The sequence below is a fragment of the Rattus rattus genome, chromosome 8 (assembly GCF_011064425.1).
Source record: "Rattus rattus isolate New Zealand chromosome 8, Rrattus_CSIRO_v1, whole genome shotgun sequence".
NCBI classification, from domain to species: Eukaryota; Metazoa; Chordata; class Mammalia; order Rodentia; family Muridae; genus Rattus; species Rattus rattus.
This window is the reverse complement of record NC_046161.1, coordinates 65,784,024-65,807,427: the sequence shown is the minus strand read 5'-3', so window position 1 is coordinate 65,807,427 and position 23,404 is coordinate 65,784,024. Positions and strand designations below refer to the sequence as shown.

At 45.1% G+C, this 23,404-nt stretch overlaps 1 protein-coding gene across 1 annotated transcript in view; it reads left to right on the top strand.

The window, feature by feature from the left end:
* LOC116906639 (myocardial zonula adherens protein-like) overlaps window positions 1-23,404 on the top strand; it is a 112,138-nt gene that overhangs the window by 80,661 nt on the left and 8,073 nt on the right.

The following is a 23,404-nucleotide window of genomic DNA, read 5'->3' as shown; positions in this document are numbered from 1 at the left end:
CTGGGAAACATCTTCCCTCCCCATAGCCTTCTCAGCTCCAACTAAACTAAGCCAGCACTTAATTTTGAATGTTGGATTCTAAGTAAGTCTGGCTTAAATAGAAGCCTATGGGCAAAACCAGATCGGAGCCCCATAGTCTGGATGAATCCCTACATTCCAAAGGAAGCAAATCTGAAGGGCCAGAGAAAACAGCAACTCTCTTTTCTGGAAGCTGCACAGCCAGGGGGAGACCAGGTTTCTGAGGCTGGGTACAGCCATTTGTACCTGGGAATGACTCCGTAAGTTGAGGGTGGCCGAGCTGGTGAGATTGCTCAGTGGGTAGAGCTGCTTGCCAATAACCCAAGGACATGAGTTTGATCCCTGAGACCCACATTGTGGAAGGAGCCTCTGACCTCCATGTGTACACCTTGGCACCCACATGCCCATACACATATAGACAGGTACAAAGGAAGGAAGAAAAAGAGCACAAAGCCACCAAGCTGTGTTGTGTGCATCCTGATAAAAGCCTTTTCCTTATGTGGACTTCAAACTCAGACCTAGAAAGTAAAGTCTTCCCTGAGGTTTTCCAGAATATATTTTTTTAAAGATTTATTTATTTTATGTATGTGAGTACACTGTCGCTGTCTTCAGACACACCAGAAGAGGACATCGGATCCCATGACAGATGGTTGTGAGCCACCATCTAGCTGCTGGGATTTGAACTCAGGATCTCTGGAAGCACAGTCAGTGTTCTTAACCACTGAGCCATCTCTCCAGCCCCAGAATACTTTTATATCTAATTTTTTTACTTATTTGATTTTACTTACTTTATTTCCTTCCTTTACTTATACATTGGTTTCATTGAGACAGGTGATCATGTGTCCCAGGCTGGTTTTAAGCTCACCATGTAGCTGAGGATTTCTGATCCTGCTGCCTCTACCTTCCAAGGACTGGGCCTGTGGTGTGAGCTACCACACCCGGCTCAGAATGATTTTTTATACAGCCTCCTCTACAGTGTTTTTGATCAGAAAGTATTGAATTCAGCCTCAATTACACAGAAGTGGTAATTCACAGAAGTGGTTCTTTCTCCTGCCACGAATTGCTCAGCAGGATAGCGCGGTAGAACAGTTAGGGCACCTGCGAACCCTGCCGTGCCAGCTGCTGGCTGACTTCAGCCTTGAGCAAGCTGATGGCTCTCTGAAACTTGGACACATTCAGCCACGGAATGGGAAAGAGGATGATAGCTGTGAAGCTGCGTTGCTGTGAGGATTAGATGAGAAGACGTAGACAAGTAGGTAACTTAGTAAAACATAGCCAGGAAGGGGCTGGAGGGATGGCTCAGCAGTTCAGAGCACTTACTGCTCTCGCAGAGGGCTGGGTCCTAGCACCCATGTTGAATGTGGCTCACAACCATCTCTAACTCCAGCTCTAAGGACTCCAACAACCTCATCCAGCCCCTGCAAGTACGGCACCGGTGTGTACAAACTCAGACACAAACACACACAGATCACTTTTTTTAAATAGCCAGCATTACAATGAACTAAACCCCAATGTTGATTCTTATATGTAAAACACACTATATCCAATATAAATGAGTTTGGGTTTACTAAGGTGATTTTGCCAACTTTTATAGGTAGTTATCAATGACTGGTAACCTAGTCAAATATACAGTGCTTCAGTGTGTATGGGCCTCCTCAGTTAAACCTTCAGTGGCTTCGGATCCTCTAGACCCTGTGTAGAGTGGAAGGCTAGGGGAGTACCAGAGCTCTGTCAGCTGAGACACACAGTGATCCTTGTGTGTTTCAGGCACCGCAGGCTCTCGCCACGGGGAGCAGGAGCCCTCCCACTCACTTCCCACACCTGCAGGGGTCAAATGCTTGCTGCTGCCCCTAGAGTATATAACTCACAAGTAACAAGATCGCATTGACCTCTTCTTTAGTCATAATGGCACTAACCCCCTCTTCTAAGGTGTGCACCATGCACACTGCCCCCTTTCCTGGCAGCATTGCAAATGCCTTGAGTTGTTCCCCCCTGGACTAGGGTATTAGTTGCCTGATTGCTACTATAATGGACTACCGAGGTGAAGTAGAAAGAAAAATGCGTATTGTATAGACTCAGTTTATTCCAAGATCTTTTGGTGAGGGCACTGCATGGTGGAACAAAAACTGTCTATCCCATGATCCAGGAAGAACAGAAATAGAATAACTTAGACTAGGGATCCACACCCCGCTGAAGGGTATCCTCCCACGGTCACCATGGAATTCCTGTGAGGCCATGCCTCCTATGAGTCCCCACCACCACCTTCTAGCAGTGCCCCATAGGGCCCAGTCCTTTGATTCCTGGAGCTCTTTGGGAAGTGAGCATCCAGACTGTAAAATCTGGTATTCAGATGATGCTCAATAAGTATTCTTTGGATGAATATGCAAGAGGTCTGTAGCATGTGGGGATTTAGGAAGCTGACCTGTGTTATAAGGGGGTTTGCTCATTTAGCAGAGAACTTAGAAGAAGCTACACTGACTTGTGCTTCAATACTCACATTTGTCAAGCAGCCAGCAGAAGGCTCTGTTCCTTTTCCTAGTCATTGTCCCCTAAGACGTGCTCAGAAATGGTGCCTGTAGCCTAGGCACTCAATTCATCCTTGTGTGGTACCATCTCCCCATAGCCCTTCCGAGGCAGAACAATGCTTGCTCTTACACAGGATGCTCCTTCCCTAGCTCTCTCATCCTCCTGCTCTGCCCTCCATCTTCTCTCATGGCGCCTCATTCTCCTCAGAGTACCTGCAAAGACCGTACCTGTCCCTAGTATTGCCTTTCCTCCCTGTGGCGGAGCCTTTCTGGGACACAAGCCCTTGTTCCTTATAGCCTCTGGCCTCTGGAGCCCTCCAGCTGGTGTCTGTTTGGTCCTCTAAGGACCATTTCCAGGCTAAGTGTGTCAGCCTGTTCTCCAGAGTCAGCTCTTAGATGCGGCTAAGACGCCTGCTTGTGTGTTAGACCTGGGTCTGTACCTTGGGTCTGCCAATCGCCTTTTGCGTAGCTTGGAGAAAATTCTGCATTCCTTCTTCATTTCCTCACCTTGAAAAGGGAAATTTGACTGGGGAAGCTGAGGCAGGAGGATTGAAGTGAGTGGACATAGTGAGACATGTTTTTAAAACTAAAATCTAAATTAAAGGAAGGGAGGTTTGGCAGTCCATCCATTTGGGGAATTTTCTCTGCCTCGGGGGAGGGAGGAAGCACTAGGTTACATATACACGTCCCCACCCATAAGTTTCCGATGACAATCCAGAGTTCTTTCCCCTCCACCAGTGAGTTTATTGGGCTTTACTTACAGTGAATGGTTGGGGGCTTACTGATAGAAACATGGGTGACCCCAACCAGCAACACTAGAAAGTCATCACCCAGCATGTGTCATAGCTTCCCCTACAGCCACAGAAACAGAGCCCCCTTCCCCTAGCTTTCCCAAGCCTGTGTACCCTAGCCCCACCCTAGCCCCATCCCAAGACCCGTAGAGCACTATCAATTAAGGAAGAATTGAATATAGCTGGTTACAAAAAAAAAAGTCTGGATACTGAGGTGAAGGGCCTAAGATCCTCCCTCCCCTCCTGTAAGGAAGGCCAGTAGTCACCCAGCCCAGTTGTGGTGACCCTGTGCCAGCAGGCACAGCTGGAGGTGGCAGCTGTTTGGCTGGGAGGCTATTCTGCACAGCATAAAGCTTGCTACCACGTAGACAGCTAACAAACACAGGGCCCCAGCCCAAGCCTGTAAGGGCTCAGAATCTGGGTGTTTCCTCCATTTCGCTGTGGCCCCATATCTCAGCCATGATTGCTTTGCCCGTGGACTGCTCACCCGTGCTATCACTCACCTTCCTGGCATCCTCAGAAGCTCCCATTCCTTGCTCTCTCCACCCTGATGGATACCCATCTTCCCTCCTTGTCTCCAGTTTCCTGTCCCTCCTCTCCTCATAGTCTTTGCATTTATTTCTAGTGAGCAAGGGTCTCGGTCTCGTCACAGAACAAGAACATGGGGCGTGGCTGTCTGTAGTTCAAGGGTTTTGAACACCTGTCTTTGTTTTTTTCAGGAATGAGATCAGTTTGAAAAGTATGATACATAGTAATTAGTCATTGAGAACAATTTAAGGTCATCTGACCTCCGAGCACAGAAAAAATAAAAGGAGAAAAAATGAGACTTTTTCTTTCGCCCCCTTAATGAATTGCAACCTGGTTTCCAGTAAACTCTATTATCTCTCTCTTTTTTTAAATTTAGATTTACATTTTTTAAGAATATATATATATATATAGTGTGTGTGTGTGTGTGTGTGTGTGTGTGTGTGTGTGCATCGTAGCTGATTTGACACAACAGAAGAGGACATCAGATCCCTGTATAAATGGTTGTGAGCCACCATGTGGTTGCTGGGAGTTGAACTCAGAACCTCTGGAAGAGCAGTTGTTGCTCTTAACCGAGGAGCCATCTCTCCAGCCCCCACCCCTTTTTAACTTTTTGGATAGACCTATCTTATTCTATGATGTTTTGCCTGCATATGTGTGTACCATATGCATGCTTAGTACCTGTGGAGGCCAGAAGAGGGCATAAGGTCCCCTGGAACTGTAGTTGGTGGTTGTGAGTTACCATGTAGGCACTGGGAACTGAGCCTGGGTGTTCTGCATGAGCAGCTAGTGCTCTTAACTGCCAAGCCATCTCTCCACCCCCCTCAGTTATACTTCGTAGGTACAATTTGGTGACAGATATTTCCATGGCCATTAGTACCCTGCACATAGTAAGTGCTTTAAAGGCTTGCATCAAAATATAAAGTAGACCTTTGCCAAAGCTTTGGTGTTTTGTTTTTCTTTTCTTTTTCTTTTTCTTTTTTTTTGGTTCTGTTAGTGCCCTCAGCCTCTGGGGAAACTGCTTCTCTGTGGATTCATAAAAGGCTAGCAGGACCCCAGTTATGTTTCAGCAAACAGGCAAATGTTGGTTCCGTGACTGAAATGACTTATACTCTTGAAGTCCTATTGCATCTTAGTGAGCAGCTTAATAAAATGCCCCACCCCTGCATTTTTGAAAGGTTGGGATGTGAGCGCCTGTTTTTGAAACCCAGAAGGTTCACCTTTATAAATATTTCTGCATTTTATGAGCTTTTAGGATATTGTCACAGGAGACCATTTCTGTTGCATGGAATTTTCATAGGAGTTGGCACACAAGGCCATCTGGTTTCTGCCCCTGCTAGTCCTCTAACCTGCCTATCCAGGTCACCAGGGACTTCTTGAAGTGCCACACCCTAGGGATTCCTGTATGAGTGCAGCGTCAAACTCACTGGTTTTCATCCTCATGACTGTGTGGACCGGAAGTTACAAGATCAGCCTTTGCCTTTGTGAGTTGCTGATGTCACAAAGATGAGTGAAACACGGTTTTTACCCTCAGAGATATCAGACCTAGCAATGGACACAGATGCAAATTATTGTGATAGGGGACACTGCCACTGGTGTGTCAGAGCCTGGACAATGGTGGGTCTCAGTATGCCTGGGGAATGGAATGTATGGGAAAGACACACTGGATTTCTGGGGAGGTGTGAGCAAATGTTGACTTACTCAGATAGGGGACCAATGACAGTAAGGATACCATCAAACTAGAACTTAATGAACCAATGAGTTTTACTGAGGTTACTTACAGGAGCAGAAAAGATTTGCCAAAAGCTACCCTAGCATAGGTAATGAAAGCTAGAAAGCTGGACCACATTGCAGAGTCTACAATTAACTCATCAGGTTGGAGAGTGTCCTTTCTAGGTAGATCAGTTGGTCTGCCTAGAACGTTTTTGCTGCAACTAGCCTGGTCTTCTCCTCCTCCCCTTCTTTTTGTTTTTGCTTTACTTTATTTTGAGACAGAATCTTGCTGTATAGCTCTGGCTGACCTGGAACTTGCTATGTAGACTAGACTGGTCTTAAATTTGTAGAGAGATCTGCCTACCTCTGCCTCCTGAGTGCTGAGATTTAAGGTATACACCAACTCCCCCTGGCTTTGGTTCCTGCTTCTCTCAGAAAGTTTAGCTGATCTATGAGTGTCTTTCAGCTGTCTCTATTGCTTGTATATGCTTGGAGAATGATTGGATTTTGGTCAGTTTCAGGGACATCCTGAAGTCTTTGACTTGTTTATTTCCTGAGCTTAAGGAGGTACCTTGCAGGATGGAATGTTTCACCTCTCCCTCAAACATTCCATGGTTTCACTTCCTTTCACACATCTTGTGTCTAATAAGCTTCCTTCCAAGATGGAAGATTTTAATCATGAAGTAAATTACTATATAACTGGCTCCTAGGGGAGACATGTAATGTGTAAGATCTGACTCCCCTGTCCGTCACCCTTCTTATACAGTCCATACCACTTTGTGAATAACTGGACATGGGAAGTTTGTGGCAAGGAAGTAAACTGTTCTGCTTCCTGTTTGTTGGATCATTGTGTTGTTGGGGCAAAATGTAACTGTAGTACCTTCAAGCCTCAGCGATTCACCTCCATATCTATCACAGTTCAAGGCAGGTGGGGCTGGTCCTTACTCTACAGTCAGTCAGGATCCTAGAATTCTTCCATCAATGACTTCCTCCGGCTCTGAAGTCCTCTTGGATCTATCTTCCCCACCCAAGCCCTTACGTAAAAGAGAGGAGAAGGTGAACATGTAAGATAATATATATGGTTGTACCATTTAAACCTCAAACAGTATGAATCATTTCTACCCATTAGTAACATGGCCCACTTAATTGCAAAGGAGGCTGGGAAATGTAGTTTATATATGTGGACAAAATGAACTAGAAGCTAAAACAAATTCATTCTCATACTGGAGGCCGAGAAGTCCAAGACCAATGCACCAACACATTCAGTGTCTGGTTAGAACCTGCTTTCTGGTTCATAGACAGCTACCCTTCCTCTCTCCTCTCTTGGTGCTCTCTGAGCTTTCGTGGAAGAACCAATCCTATGCATGAGGTCTCCATCTTCACAGCCTCACCACTTCCTGACACCATCACTCTAGGGGGTGGGGGAATTTCACTCTGAATTTGCAGGGACACAAATATTCAGTCTACGTCAAATCCCCATTTATAATGTTTCTGTGAAATATGCAACTGCATTATTAATCACCCCGTTCTTGGTTTTCGGTGCTGAGTTCTTATCACATGAAACATATGAAGGGTTTTATCTCATTTTCCTTTTTTTCCCGTTCCTCAGCCCAACAGGCAGGACTCGTGAAATCGCGATGCCCTCCAGGAGTTACACCCCGTACACGAGAGTCCTGGAGTTAACCTCAAAGAAGACGCTGACTTAGGCCCTCAGAGACATATGCCTCTTGCAGATGCCAAAGGGTCCTGAAGCCTGTGACTTAAAAGTCTGGAGAGGGTGGTGATTGCTTCCTCGAAGACATGGTGTGACCCAGAATGGGAATCTCAGGCGAGCAGAGGCAGGGAGAACAAGCAAGGGCTGGTGCATGAGATTGTATTTCAGACACTGAACTGACCCTGCTACTCACAGCCATGGTTTGTTTTCCGTGGATGCTGAAAGTCCAGGTTTTACCATCTGTTTTCTGTTTTACTCGATTTTGGGTTGGAGGGAAAAGGGCATTAGTTAAAAATGTCATTTTTGTTACATCATAAAGGTTTTGTTTACCCATAAAGTATTAGTAGCAGTATTTCTCCCGCATGGAGAAGCCTGTGCACAAGAGGCATGGGTGCCTGAAGACACTTGACCCTGGAGGGAAAGACTCGCAGCACGCACGGCTCTCTCCTCCAGGGAAATGAGTGTTGGGTTGTGGGAGCTGCCATGTTCAGAGACTGTGTGTGTACCAGAGTATCTGCTTTCTGATTCACTAATCCCTCGTTTCAATGTGTGCCTTATGCCTTGATTGGACCAGCTGAGAACACTCTATTTATTCAAGCTGTGATTCTTTTCTTTCTCACTTAAAAAAGAATTGTGTATGTCGTGGCATTTAATCATTTCATGGTTAGCAACAATTGATATTTTTGTTAAATGGATGAGGAGTCCGTTCACTCACACTCTACTTTGATATTAAAACCCACATAACATATATTTAATAAAGTCTATCTATTTTGTTCTAATAATGTCTCTTTTCTATTTCGTCCATGACTATGCAGAAGGGATAGCACTGAGCAGGTCAGGGTGTCAAGGTCATACGCTGGGTGTCAAGGTCATACGCTGGTGATCTTTCATCAGTTGGTTCATAGGAGAAGGGTGAGTTATAGGATTGCATTCCTTTTCAAATCCTGAAATACACTTTGTTAACATACCTTCTGAAAAGAGTAAGATCCATTCGTGATCACGAAAGCATTAGATCCTCCTTTTTAAAATAACCTTCTGGGCCTGAAGAGATCATTCAGCAGACAAGAGCAACTGCTGCTCTTACAGGGGACCTGGGTTCTGTTCGCCGCATCCACATGGAAGCTCCAACTGCCTCTAACTCCACTTTCAGGGGATCTGATGTGCACACATATACATGTAAAATATAAAATAAATAATTTGAAATTTCCCTTTACAGCCTCCCTTCCTTCACCCAGTTTGGAAAAACCAATTGAACAAAGTAGTCCATTGACTAAATCACCTTGAGTCTGGATAAAGTGGAAAAAAAAGAAGTGCGTGTGCATTTGTGTGTATGTGCATGTGTGTGTGCACATGTGTGCATCTGTAGATGTTTTTCTGTGTATGTACAAGTATGTGTATGTACATATGTGCATGTGCATGTGTATGTACATGTATGTGCCATGTGCATATGTACACATATGTGTATTGGTATGTGCATACATATGTGCATGCGAGTATGTGTATGTACACACATGTGTTACACAAACCAGAGGACAATATCAAGTATCCTTCCTCAGTACATCTGCCTTGTTGTTTTGTGAGAGAGAATCCCTCATTGGCCTGGGACATGCCAAGTAGGCCAGACTTGCTCCCAGAGAGCCCCAGGGATCGTCTCTTCACCACCATACACAACTCCAGTGCTGGGATTAAAAGTGTATGCCACTACATCCATTTTCTTTTCTTCTCTCTCGTCTTCTGTTTCCTTTCCTTCTCCCCCCCTTGCCTTTCTCTCTTCCTTTGTTTTAACATGGATTCCAGGAGATCCACCTCCGATCCTCAGAGTTGTACAGCAAAAACTATTACCCAAAATGTGCACTTTTATAGGCAAATTTGTGTTTAAACTCTGGCTAACAGATCTTCCACGAGTCATAAAAGTTCTGTGAAGGATGTCTCCTCTAACGTGGACAGACACAGCAACTTGCAAGGCTGAGGTAAGTGGAAACAAAGTCCACGCTAGAGGCTGGCACAGGCCTGGGCAGTAACTGCTGTTACTCTGAAGGTTTGCTGTAAAGCATTGCTGGCCCCTGTGTGGGTCTCAGGGCTAGCAGGAACTTAAGTGATGTCTCCAGCAGAGGCCATCATCAAGACAGCAGAGAGGGAAGCTGGACACATAGGGAGGGGCAGCTCATCCTTGGAACCTAGTGTCCCTGAAGAAACTAGTCCAGAAGAGGATTAAAAGTCAGTTTTAATGAGATCAAAGGCGGCAGTGGAAACCAACTGCAAGCAACTTCACATCCCACTGTCTTCCTCTCTTAAAACAAGCATGAAGAAGAAAGATAGGTGGGCAGGCTGGCGAGAGACAGGCAGACAGACAGGTATGTTTAAGGGATCTTTCTGCTGTCAGAGCCTTTATGTTTTTCGTAGATCAACGTGCAGTGAATTCTAATGACTAAACTATCCAGGAAGACTGTTAACAGAGAGTTGCTGCACTGTGCAGACTGAAAACCTGAGAAAAGCTTTTTAGATCCTTGGTTAATGTCACATCTAGGAAGGGCCAGCGAAGTGGCTTGGCCAGTAAGGGCACTTGCTAAGTAGGCAAACCTGACAATCCAAATTTGCTCCTGGTGGCTTGCATCTGTGTTCCAGCACTTGTGTGGAGAGAAGAGAGGCAGAGAAATGGAAGAATCATTTGGAAGCTTTCAGGCCAGAAAGTCAGGAGTATACAGCAAGCAGAAAGAAAGAGACCCTGTCTCAGAATCAAGGCAGAAAGAGAGAGGTGACCTCAGAAAGCTCCTTTCTCCTCCAACCTCCACATACTCTGTGGCATTCATGGGCCCACAGTTCCCACCAAGAGCATGAGTTATTTGTAGAAGTGGGGAGCAGGGTTCTAATAGCAACACATCAAATTTACTTCACCAGAATGAGGGCTTCAAAGAATAAATGAACTGTATTACGGTGCTATGCATTTCAGTTCTCCCTAGCTTTCTCAGAAACCCACAAGCACATATGACATTTATTTGTTTCCTTTTCAAAATATGGTTTTTAGGAATATAGACTCTGGGGTCTAATTGCCTAAGTGTACTCCCTAAGTGTGTGCCTATGCAAGTCATGTGACTTGCCAGAGCCCCTGTAAAACAGGGCAGAGGCCGTTGCTTCCCACTGGAGTTATTGTGAAGAATGACTAAGATAGCCCTTGGACAGGTCTTAGGGTTGTAGTCGGTACACAGTACACATGTAATAGATGCCATCAGTATATCTCTCATAAGCATTTTGGCTTCTTGTAGTTAAATTTTACGTGCATATATCATACAGAACCTTCACATTATATTTCTTTTCTTCCTTTTTGAGACAGAGTCTCATGCATCCTAAAGGGCCTTAAACTCTGGTGTAGCCAGAGATAACCTTGAACTTCTGATCCTCCTACCTCTACCTCTCAGTGCTAGGATTACAGGTGAGCACCTCCATGCCCAGTTACGCAGTGCTGGGGATGGAACCCCGGGGCTTTGTGCATGCTAGAGTCTGTCAACTGAGCCAAATCCCTAACCCTTGGACCACTGTGTCTTTGTAAAAGGATTTGTGTGTGGGTGGTTGTGTGTTAGTATATGTACATATGTGTTTGCAGGCACCAGCAGAGGCCAGAAGAGGGCATCCGGTTTCTTGGATTTAGTCGTGAGTTGCCTGGACTCAGCTCCTTATAATTGAGCAGCAAGTGCTCTTAACTGCTGAGCCCTCTCTCCAGCTCAACCATTTAAAAAAATAATATATATATATATATATATATATAAAATTGGATTCTATTTCATTCAAGCACCATGATTCAATTAACCTCTGCTGTCACACCGGAATTTTAAAGGTTGTCTTTACTCTCTCTTACACAATTCATCTTCTGCACACGTCCTTGGACATTCCCCTAATTGTTTTCTCAGGTTAAATTCCTCAAAGAAGAATTGCCAGTCCTGTCAGTATGCAAGCTTTAAATCTTTCAGCGCACAAGGTCTAATTTATTCTGTGGAAATTTGTGTTCACCGAAACCCACCAATGCTATATGGGTGTGACCTCCTGACCCCCCCTGTCGACATTTGCAATGAGAAATGGAGTATATGAAGAGTTTCTTTCTTTTGGCAGACTCGTCTTTCTAAAAGGCAGCAAGAAAATCTCCTGCAGGATATTGCCCTTGGATGGATGATCTGATCTCAAGAACTTGCACTTGGGAGGTGTTCTTCCAGGGCCCAGAAAGGGCCCCCTTGGCTGACAGGGAAGAAGGGGACTCAGAAGCAGTGAGTAGCCCCTGTGATCAGTACTTGCGGCCCATCGAGGCAGCTCTTTGTTGGGATCTGTCATGGCTGTTTGATAAAATGGTAGGAGGGGTATGTGGGGAAGGAAGACGCCACAAGACACAAGAGGTCAGGGAGGTTCTAGGGCTAGCCCCACTCCTTTAATGTCTGTTCTTCTGAGATCTGAAGGATCCTACAGTGGTGGGCCAACCACTTCTACAGGTGGGATTCTCAATGATGTAACCACCATTGGGCTTCCCTTCCCCAAGCACCCCAGCTCTTCCCATCACCGGGCTGGGCACTGGAGATGCCAGCAAATGAACTTTCAGGGAACAAGTCACACCCAACCCTTAGCGAGAGGAGACGTGGTCAAGAAAGCAGGCAAGGTGAACAGCCATCTTCACCTCAGACCTGAAGATGGGAATTAATCCTGTGGATTCTGTTAGAGAAGAGCAGAGGAGACTGAGATGTGTTTCTAGAAGGAGGTCAGAAACAAGGGGATTAGAACAAAATATCTAATTAGCTAATACCAGGTGTGATATGTTAAAGTACTCAAAGGAGGGCTTTTTTGTTTGTTTGTTTGTTTTGTTTTGTTTTGTTTGTTTTTCCTTTTCTTCCTGCATCCTGGTTTTTCTTCTCTCCCTTCCTTTCTCCTTTTGCATATAGGTTTCTGGCACAGCTGTTGAGAACAACACTCACTTGACATTGCCTTTCCCTTGCACACTTCTTGAACCTCGGCTGCCAGAGGCCTGAGTTTATTTCTGTGCTCTTGGTCCTGTTATTGAGGCCCATTCGCCTGGACCGGCACCTGATGACAGCAGTTTGTCGCAAGCTATGACGTCTACCCTCCAGTCCTCCCCATTCTAGGTCCTCTGCATGCTCACACTGATTTCCCAGTCTGTGCATTCTTACAAGGGGGCTGCCAGGATGCCGACACTGCTGGGGCTCACACTAGATGATGGATGGACCACCACAACACCCAGCCCCAACCCTGTCGGACCAGCCTAGGACACGCTCCATGATCGGGCAAGAGCTCAGGGCAGCCTCAGTCTGTCAGGGTTGCTGCTTCCTCAGTTGGGAAGCTACTTGAAATGCAGCTCTCATCAGGTATGTTGATAACTATATAAGTATAATCTTTGTGGAATTCTGAATAATATATTATAAAAAAAACCCAATAATTTGTGCCCAAGGGCCATAAAACTGATGTAATTTGAATGCAATAAAATATAAGCAAGCAGCTAACAGCTCTTGTGGGCTTTCTCTTAATTTTTCAACACATACTTCAGAGTTTTAAGATACAGCGTTTACAGCATTCACCTTCCTGAATTAGGGGTGGGGGGTGCAGAGAAATAATTAGTAGGCAATTTTTTGGCCCTGGGGCTTTTCTTGTAAATGTTTTTGCTGGCAGGCACACTCTTGAGAACAGGAAGTCAGTCTCTTGTTACAGATTTAAGACTTTTCTGAGCCAAATAACAGAAAACTGGGTTAGTTCCGAAATGAGAGCTGAGGAGGGGGTGGGGTGGGGCAGGAGTCGAGGCGGCTGTCCTGGGCTCTTTCTGGAGATTAATGACATCTCGCAAATATTTTAATTCTCTCTTTTCCTCTTAACTTGGCACCTCCTAAACAAAACACAACCTCGGACCAAAAACAACTTAACCGATCAGTTCGTAGCCCTACCCCAAAATAAAAGATCTTTACGGTACTCACAGATCTATTTTTAAAACTTTTGGAGAGCTGGGGAAAAGAAAATTAGGGTTATCTCGGGTTGACCAGGGTTTCTTACTATTGTTTTGTTTTTCTTTTTTTTCACCGAATACACCACATAACATTGAAAGTATTAGACCTGGTAGTAAAAATACTGTTTCCACGGTGATAAAGACTCCTGCCTTCCTTTGAAATTTTAAAAATAGCTTTTGTTACTGAGTAGAGTGTCGAAGTGAGTTTTATTAATGGGACCAGTGAGTCACTGAGCTGATTGCAAACGCACCGATTGTTCAAAATGGTGAAACTGGGCTTTTCAAAGACCAGGAGCTTATTGTTCGATTATAAGGCAAGGAAAGAACTATGTGTGTTAAACTATATCTTTTAAACCATATATAGTAAACTAGGAGAGGAGGGGAGGGACGGAGGGAGGGAGAGAGCACACATGTGCCATGGCATGGGCATGCATGTCAAAGGTCAGCTTTTAGTTTTTACCTTTGACCTCGTTGAAGCAGAGTCTCTCTTGTTTCTGCTCTAAGGTGATCGGTCTGGGCCTCAGGAACCTCTCCCATCTCTACCTTCCGTCTGGTTGTCCATTCTATATGTTTCATGAACACTACAGAATGGGGCATTTGCAATGACTCTTTTAAAAATCAAAGTATTATTATTGTTGGAGCAGGGTGGTGGGTGGGTGGGTGTACATCCTGGACATCACCACAAAGTTGTTTGATCCTGGGATTGAATTCAGTTTGTTAGGCTTATGTGGCAAGTCCTTTTGCCTGCTGGTCTCTTACGGCGGTCAGTAATAGTTCTTAAAACACAAATGCTTTATAAAACTTAGAGATTTTTGAGGAAAATATCACTTTTCTGTAACAAGTATAAATATTGTGCTGATAATCTAGAAGTTTCCATGATATTACAGCCTCTCAGAGAAGAAAACATTTCTATGTCCCACTATAGATGCTCACAGGATTCAAGGATTCGCAGGTGACCTGGGCCCAAGAGTGAGTGCAGGACAACTTGCCCCACCCCTTGTCTGCCCCCTGGTGGTATGGGTGAGGGAGAGACGCCCCCTTTTGTTCCTCCACCACCTGTGGCAGGCAAGAGAGCTGTGCTCACCCCCAACCCCCACCTCCTCATGAGAGCAAGAGAGCTGGCCCTGCCCCTCACCAGCTGCAGCAGAGGGGAGAGTGGACTCTGCACCTTGTCTGGGCAGCACAGAAGAACTGACCTTAGTGGCATAGATGTGGGAGAGCCAGCCCCGAAGGCATGAGAGTACGAGGGCTGGCTCTGCCCCTGCCAGCTGCAGCACTGGGTGAGCTAACAGGAGCAGTGCTGGAGAACCGGATGGTCTTGCAGATCCGAAGCTGCAGGATCTCAATGACACAGGGCAACAACAGGATATCCAAGAGGAGTCCTGGTGAGGATCCAGTATTGATAGTGTAGCAGACGTCAGAGGCCTGGAACCAGACCAATGATTCATCGCAAGTAAATTGTGTAAAGATGTGTGGACAAAAGGGGCTACTGTGGTGCCGTGACTCACTAGAGCTTCCACAACGAAGTGCTTTGTTGTTGCTTTGGTTTGGTTTGATTTTTGTTTTTGTTTTGTTTTTTTATTTTCTTTTGGGAGGAGGTTGCAAGGGCAGAGGGTGGATATAAAGGGATATGGAGATGAAACAGAATTGGGGTGCAAATTCACAAAGAATCAATAAAATGTTTTAAAAATTAAATACCTCATTCTAACACGGATTCCCTGTTGTGCCTTTATAAACTGTCATTTTCCTAGGTATCACACCTGCCTCCTCTCTACCCTGAAGCAATCCTTTGTCCTCTAGAGACAAACACCCCTCCTCCCTTTCCCTTGTTCCCTTCCCCTTCTCCCTGTCCTCTATCTCCTGCCTTTTCTCTTATCCCCTGCCTTCTGTCCCTCTGGGGTAAATAAATCCCCTTTGTGCTGAGAACTTGGTCCTGCCACTCCTGAGCTGACCCTTTTCCCTTCACATAGGACACAGTCAATAACCACTGAGCAAGCTCTCCAACTCTTAACTTTATGCAACACTGGGCTTTCATCTGGAGACTGAATGTGTCCAGAGAACCTCAATCTGCAACCCTTGGCTCCCATTAACTGTTTCCTTTTTTATCAAGAAACTATTTATTCCTTCAAAAGGACCTCTCTCTTCGGCCCATTCAAAATGGCTTCCCTCCCACAGTACTGATTATAATTTGCTCGTCGTCTGATATTTTGACAAACTTAGAATTTTTAACCCCATAAATAATCTTAAACGACTCAAAGCTGTCATCCACCAGATATGAAAATTAAATTATGCTCAAGAATTCTAGGTGGTGGAAAACATTATCCAGTCCCGTAAGACACGGACGGCCATGGGAGTACGGCAAAGCTGCTAACCCTGGAACTGCCTCAGAGCCGGGGGAGTGTTTGTTTAAGGGAGATACCTGCTTCCTGGTTTGAAAACATACCACGTATTTCTTCTCAACGTTTATGAGCTTAAATAGATGCAGATGTTGCTAAAGAATGTATTGTAACACTAGCCATCTTAGAAGTGTACAGTTTGAGCATTGCGAGGCCTGGTGGAAGATGGCTCTTCACCCTTCTCTAAAAGGGAAGAAACTTAGGCTGAGGGTAATTAATACCAAGTGGTGTCCAGACCCTTTCCCCTGAGTCCTACTTGTAGATTGTTTTAGTCTTGTTATAGTCTCTCTTCTCTCTTAAGTGTGTGTGTGTGTGTGTGTGTGTGTGTGTGTGCGCGTGCGCCCATCTATCCATCTGTTTGTCTGTCTGTGTGGGTATGGGTGTCAGAGGACTGCTGTAGAATTGGTTCTCTCATTCCACCTATACATGGGACCCAGAGATTAATCTATGGTCACTAGAGTTATACCCTACTGTCTTTACCCACTGAGCCATCTCCTGGCCTGTCCCTGACTGACCTTCTCAGGACTGCCTTCTTCTCCTATCTGGATTACCTGAGTCATGTCTCTCCCATTTGGTAAATGGTTTGTTTTTTGATTTTTCTTTTCCTTTTTTCCTGAACAACTCTCCTGACTGCGTACTGTACAGGCATCCATGCCCCTCCTTACCTTCCACCTCTGGTTGTCGCTGTTCAGAGCTCTTCTTTTTCATGTGAGGGTGACCAGATTCTGGCCAGGTCTGGTGAGAGAGGATAGAGTGTGTTTTCTCCTGCTCTAGGCTGTGGATCACCAGTGTCTTTTCTTCACTAGCCTCTGATCTCCAGCCACAGAGTAACAGAGGTTAGCAGGAAAGGTGGCGATGTGGTTGGGAATGTGTGCTGACTTCTTTTGCGGAGAACTCAAGATCAATTCCCAGCATGCGTGCCAGTGGTATACAAAACCTTGTAACTCTGGCTTCGGGGCACGTAACACCCTCTCTTGGGTTCCTCAGACACCCTCCACACCTGCATCTGCATACGTGTATACCTAATTAAAAATAAACTAAATATTTTAAAAGAGTGGTAGATGTTACCATAATAAGTACCCACCTATCACTAAAGAGTCCACAGTCTCTCTGTGCAACTGGAAGGCTGAAACTTCTTGCCATAGAGACTTGGCAAACTGGCACCTTTACTCCAGTATAATTCATTTGGGCCTATTTTTCTTTTACTTAAATACTTTGTTTAGATTTATTTAATGTGTATGAGTGTTTTGCCTGCGTGTGTTTGTGTGTGTGTGTGTGTGTGTGTGTATGTGTGTGTGTGTGTGTGTGTGTGTATGTACGTGTGCTTGCCTGCTGCCCAAAGGCCAGAAGATGAAACTGGAGTTGTAGGCGGTTGCTGGTTGTCATCTGAGCACTGGAAAGCAAGCTGGGTTCTTTGGAGGCACAGCCATGCTCTTAAATATTGAGTCACCTCCCTAGCCCTGAAATATTTTTAGAGCCAGAATTATGATACAAAATGTATTAGATGTTTTATGAAAAACAGCAGCAACAGCAATAATGAGGTCCTTTAAACAGGAGGGTCCTCCCTGCATTCCAGCAAGCAACTTGAATGACTCCTAAGCAGTTTGGTCTCTGCTATCTCCTTCTCTTTGCCTGTCCTCCTCAGTCCTCAGGATGAGAACCCCTGGGTCATCCTGCTACCCTCAACACTGCATCATGATGTGATGCCTTCTCTCCCTCTCCCCGACCTCTTGTTTGTTCTCCACAGAGTGCTCAAAATCCTCTCCATTTTCTCTCCTCTTAAATCCCACTCTTTAACTGTAGGTCATTATCTTACCTGAGCTTTTAGGAACAGACCACTTGGAAATGATACCACCGTGTTCCTCTGCAGATGACTGACAGCCCACAGCCCTTCAGAAGGCTCTAAAGGCCTTTGTTAACCAAATTGCCTTTTTATTGGTGGAATTTCAGCCACTGTGTCAAAGGGAAGGAAGTAAAGTAAGACAAAGGAAGAAGGCATTTGAAAAAGTAGGAGGCGACCTAGAATGCCTACAGGGTCTGTGCTAAAGATCAGGGCATGGGCATATTCAAGGATATTTTCATTTCTCTTTTGAGTTTATTCAGACAAAAAAAGTCTTACCAACATTTAGTGTCCATAAATGGCCATGCTCATTAACTAAGAATCGTCCTTAGACTTTCTCATTAAAAAGAAAAGTTAAATGAAAATTCAAAGAAGCGTACATTTGGCAATTCTTCCTCACCTCAAACATCTCTTCCCGTACTGTCCAGTTCATAAAGCACACTGGTGGGCTGGGTGAGCAAGTCCTGGCTAAGCAGCGCTCAACCGTGTGTGTGTAGCTCTGAAGGGGAAAAGGGCCCGCCCTTTCCTCTGACTTACAATTGAAACTTACTTAGTTGAAGATTTTTCTCACCGGAGTCCTTATATTTTTCCCCCATGGGCAACTGCCCCTTAATTAATCCCATTTCCCCCAGTTCTAGTCTGTTCAAGCAGCTGAGCAAACAAAGACGAAGGCAGCCATTTTAATGTGCTTCCTCTCCCAGACCCTCTGGGATGGGTGGGCTGTTCATCTTGTCCATAAACTGGGGCCTGGATGGCCCTGGAGAAAGCTACGAGGGACTTCTGTCAGGATTAATTTTAATAGACTGCAGGCTGCCGCCCAGGAACCATAACCCAGCAAATGGCTTTAAATTACTATTTGCTGATAAAAAGCAAGATAGGAGTTGAGCATTCAGTCCCGCATCTCAAACGGTTTGGATAACTAATTTAAGGATTGACTTTTCTTGTGGAGCACCTGCCCTTTACAACTCAAACCCTGGGATGGCTGAGGAAAGCCGCCCTGTGTCCTAGATAGATCTCAGGGAAATTAGCTGGAGGAAATGTGACATTTTGTACAAGTTTTGGATTTTAGAGCTGGACCGGAAATGACTGAATTCCTATGGACCTGCGGTGCTCTGCGTCTCTCATCTCTGTGACTGCCCTTACCTACCGCCTTCTGCTTTCTTTGTCTCCTGTTAGTTATAGCCATGACATTTTATAAAGCGCCTCCATTTTGGCTAAACAATAACAGTTCCCCAAACTAGTTTGGTTCCTAGAATAAAAAGAATTTGTTTTTCTAGATTATCTTTTTCTCTCCTCACTCTATGGATCCCCAGGAATGCCTGGCTGACAGAGAGATTTTTATCAATTGTCGGACAATCATTCTTCGACTCACCTTACTTCTCTAGTTACCCCTTACAATGGCCACCCAGACCCACCGCCCTCCCCCTTGTTAGATTTCAAACCCAGGACAAATCTCACTCTCGCACCTCCCACCCTGCCCTAAACCCCTCCCTCCCAGGAGCTGGGCTTTCACCTGCTTTTCCCCCCCGCCTGACCCCTATGCGACTCAGCCATTTTGGCTATACAGATCTCTTGGTCTCTCGGCCCAGGCTACCTTTCTTGGTCGATGACTCTTCTCATCTGCCAGACTCAACCTGGATTGTGGTAACGATAACCACTGGGAAAAACTGCCCCATGCCTGGCCTGCTACCAGGCCACTGTCCAAACTGTGGACACTAATGGGGTGACTGTTGTATTCTACCTGGTCATAGATTCCTTCCCCACAGGAAAATCTCTCAGACCTTCTGGGTCTGGCGGCCAAAGGCTGATGCCGTTTTGTGCAACAGTTAAAGATTTCATGCTGTCCAATGAAGCCATCAAGGCCACAGGAGCCTAGGGTAACCACCCTTGTACAGTTAGCAGTTTCTGTCATTTTAGCTGAGACATAACCATTTGGATTATACTTCCTATTGTAATTTATCCTTCTTAGACCTATGATGGCATTCATGGCTAGGCTAACTGTAGCTTTGTCAGATTAACAACAGGAGTAGCAGGCTCCTTCCCGGAGGCTGCAGCAGCCGCCGCGTCGGTTCCTTTTACGGGAAAATCAAGCCTCAGTTTCTAGAGCTACTAGGTATCCAGCCGAGAAAGGCAGTTTGCTTTAAGGACTTCACTCTGAAAGAGGTAAAACCCACAAAACGGGTTTAAAAATGTGTCAGATTTTTTTTTCCCCTTTTTAGGCTGTACTTAGACTTCAAAAGTTCAGAGTTTTAACATTGATTAATGGAGTTCTGATAACACAGGCTCAAAAATTTAAATTCCTTCAGTTGTCTAAATATATACTTAAAAGTACTTCTCAATTGTGCTAAAAAAAAAAAAAACCCAAAACAACAACAACAACAACAACAACACTCTGTCCAATCTATATATCCAGCCCTCTGGAAGGAATGTTAATACTTTAAACCCAGAATCATTTTTGGGATCCTAAGTTATTATTATAACTCAAAGGCATGAGTCTACTAACTTTTCTACAATGTGGATTTCAGTACAGATTACAAAAACATTTATCTCTTTTTGTAAACTAAAAAGAAAAAAAATTATGCAAGCTTCAGGAAGTCAACTTGGACCCACCTCTTGCAGGTCAAAGGGACTCGAGATAAGTTACTCCTAAGGTTGCCACCTGCCTATTCCCAAGGCTGGAATTGCTCTCCTCCCCCAACCACCAGGACCATAGTCTGGGAAGTTTCAAATGTACACCCCGCCAAATTTCCCCTAAACTCCCTAACTTTACCTTCTGTTCCTAGTCTGCATCTGTCCCAGCAGATTTCCAATTACCTGAAGGCTGCAAATGTTTCCAAACACACCAGCCCTAGAGGCTTCTGAAGGAATTTCTGACCAGCCTGAGCCTCTGTATCCTAGACTGTTCAAAAACCGCTTGCAAGTCCCCTAGTCCCAGGTAATCCCATAGAACCTGGGCAGAGAACAAAAACAGGCTGCACTCCTCCCTCTTCCTGACCTTTGACCATCATCCCAGCCTTCCAAGTGCTCCAATTTCAGCCAGAGGAGGTGTTAGAAGAGATTACATCTCCCTTTATCCTCAACAGAAAGGCTGGAATGCTGAACTTTGGTTAGTTAGAGCACTCTCGACCCACCCTAAAGCTCTCCCTCTTGGAGCTGGGCTTCTGCATTCCTTCCCCAGCCTGACTTTGATATAATTCAGCATTGTGGCTACTCTTAATCTTCTGGCCTGGGTCACCTCTCTTGGTCAGTGGCTCCTCTCTTGCTCCCCCAACCCCACCTCCCCTTCTCTCCTCTCATGGTTCTGTTTAGTCTGCTGACCATGTTCAGCCTGGACTCTTTCCTCTGCCTGTTTTCTCCCTTGTATTGGCAGTAAAATCTCCATACTTTAGGAGTAGCCATGGCCTCCTCCTTTTATTCCACGTTTTCATTCACTCCTTGCCCCCTCCCTGCTTTCTTCTTCTCTGCCCGGTGACCACCCAGGCTATAAGTAGACAAGGGACTCCTTGCTCTCTCACTAGAGATGACCCTGGGATCCCAACTAGTGCCTTAGCTCCTTTGTCTTTCCCAATTCTTTTCTTCCCCTCTCTGCTCTCCCCAGAACTCTCTCCTGTGAGGCTGTGACAGGGAAGAGGACGAGAATAGACTGTAGATAGAGGAGTCAGAAGGGTCTTGGCAACTTGGGGTCTGACTGAAAAAGGAGGTTGGTTGGAGTGCTGTGTGGACAGCAGGCACGATTGTTCAAAAGTCCCTGTGGTGTCTCTGCTTCTCATTAGGTGTAGCTGCTGCTTGGGTTCGTTGGGCAATTCAGTATGTCATATTCCCAGTGGAAACTTTGCTGGGAAAAGTCAAATCAATCAGGAAAGAAAATTGGATTTGCTTCATGCTTGTTAATGACCGTTGGGAACTCTGAGTCCATCCCTCTACCTTACTATTCTCTCAGTGTTCATGGATCATGTCAGCTGTTCTTGGAGTGAATACTCACTCTCTCTCTCTCTCTCTCTCTCTCTCTCTCTCTCTCTCTCCCCTCCCTCCCTCCCCCCCAAGTTTATGACAACAGCAAATTCAAGGGAAGGTTTATTTAGCTGCACACTTTCAGGATGCAGCACATCATGGCGAAGCCTTGGTAGAAGGAGTGGGAGGAGGTCACTCACATTGCATTGCAATCAAGAAGCAGAGAGAGATGACTGTTGGTGCTTAGCTCAATCTCTCGTTTTTATTCAGCCCTAGACCCCAGCCTGTGCAATGGTGCTGCCCACAGTTTAAAGGGCTCTTTCCACTTCACTCAACCCAATCTAAAACCTGCCTCACGAACACACTCTGGAGCTCCTTCAGAGCCTGTTGATTGATAATATTAATTATCCCAATACTAGAAAAGCATTTAGTGTAGGGGTCTGTGATATGTCTGAAGAGTCTCCAAGCCAGGGTACTTGGGCAGAAGGGCTAGTGGCTGAATATTTTTAAAGCAAAATGAAATAAAAATTAACCTGTGAGGAGGTGCTGGAACGACGAGGTCACAGACAGTGCCTGTGGAGTGAAAAACAATAGGGACGCGTTGTAAATAGTGAGGTGGCTTCTTAGAAATGAAATATTCACTTAGCCCATGGCTTCTTAAGAAGTTAAACATCCATTTACCCTATAATGAGGCAGGATAGAAAGAGGGGGGAAACTATGGGGACATGGAAAGGAAAAGGATCCTCCCACCTCACAGTCTTGTCAAAGTCTCTTGCTAGCAGCTGAGAAGCAAGAACTCGAGCACATCTGCTTCAAAGGCTGCCGACAGACATTCCTTTCATAAAGAAGACTTTCTGTTACAACAGCAGCGAGCCAGGCTTAAGTCCTGGGTGTATTCTACTTTGAGCGAGTCCTTATTCCTTCCCTAAACATTTTTCTGGAACTCTCAAACAAGGCTGTTAACTCTGTTTACAGCAAAGGTGTTCTACCTCCCGTATCCCTCCGACCTGTATTTTTACCTTATCAGTTATAGTCTTGTCAGTGTATGTGAGGGAGCTCAGTGAAGAAACTGCAGACAGGGTTGCTCTGTTATTAGGCTTGGGGTTTTTATTGTGAATAAGTGAGAGAAACCATCCAGAGGCATCTGGAAGGGTCCAGAGCAGAGAGAAGAAGCAGATTGGACATGGTCGGGGTAGGGATGCAGGAGAGGGGAAGAAAATAATGGAAATAGCAAGAGATAGGTCAGAGAGAGCGGGAGAGAAGTGTCAGTGGAGAAATCACATGGATTTTAAGTTGGAAGAGTAGCTGCAGGGAAGACTCCTTCTGGTGATGGTAAACCCATCTCAAAAGTTCTTGAATATTGGCTTTTATCACCAGAAGTTCTTCTATAGTCCAGAAAGAGTTCATTTCTGATATGTGGATTTCGTGGAACCCAACAGTCCAGAACTGCATGCTGCGGTCTCTTAGATTTCTTAGCAATGCTTCAAAGATAATTGCTTCAAAATCCATCATGTATAAGTTGTAAAACAATGAAGTGTGGCTCTCCCTTGAGAAGCCCACGTGCACATCTGGGTATGTCATATGTTCCATCTGAGCACCTCTCTGTCTCTTAACACTCCTAATTAGGCCTCTATGAAAATATTTTTAAGATTTTATTTACTTATTTATTATTTATAAGTACACTCTTACGGTCTTCAGGCACACCAGAAGAGGGCATCAGATCTCATTTTAGATGGTTGTGAGCCACCATGAGGTTGCTGGGATTTGAACTCAGGACCTCTAGAAGAACAGTCAATGCCCTTAACCACTGAGCCATCTCTCCAACCCAAAAATATTTTTTATTAGACTCCTACTCTGCTAGTCCTGAATATTTTCAGCATTAAAGCTACAAACCCTGGTTTGACCTGGGTTGAAATCCCTAAAAGATTAGGGGAACTTCTCA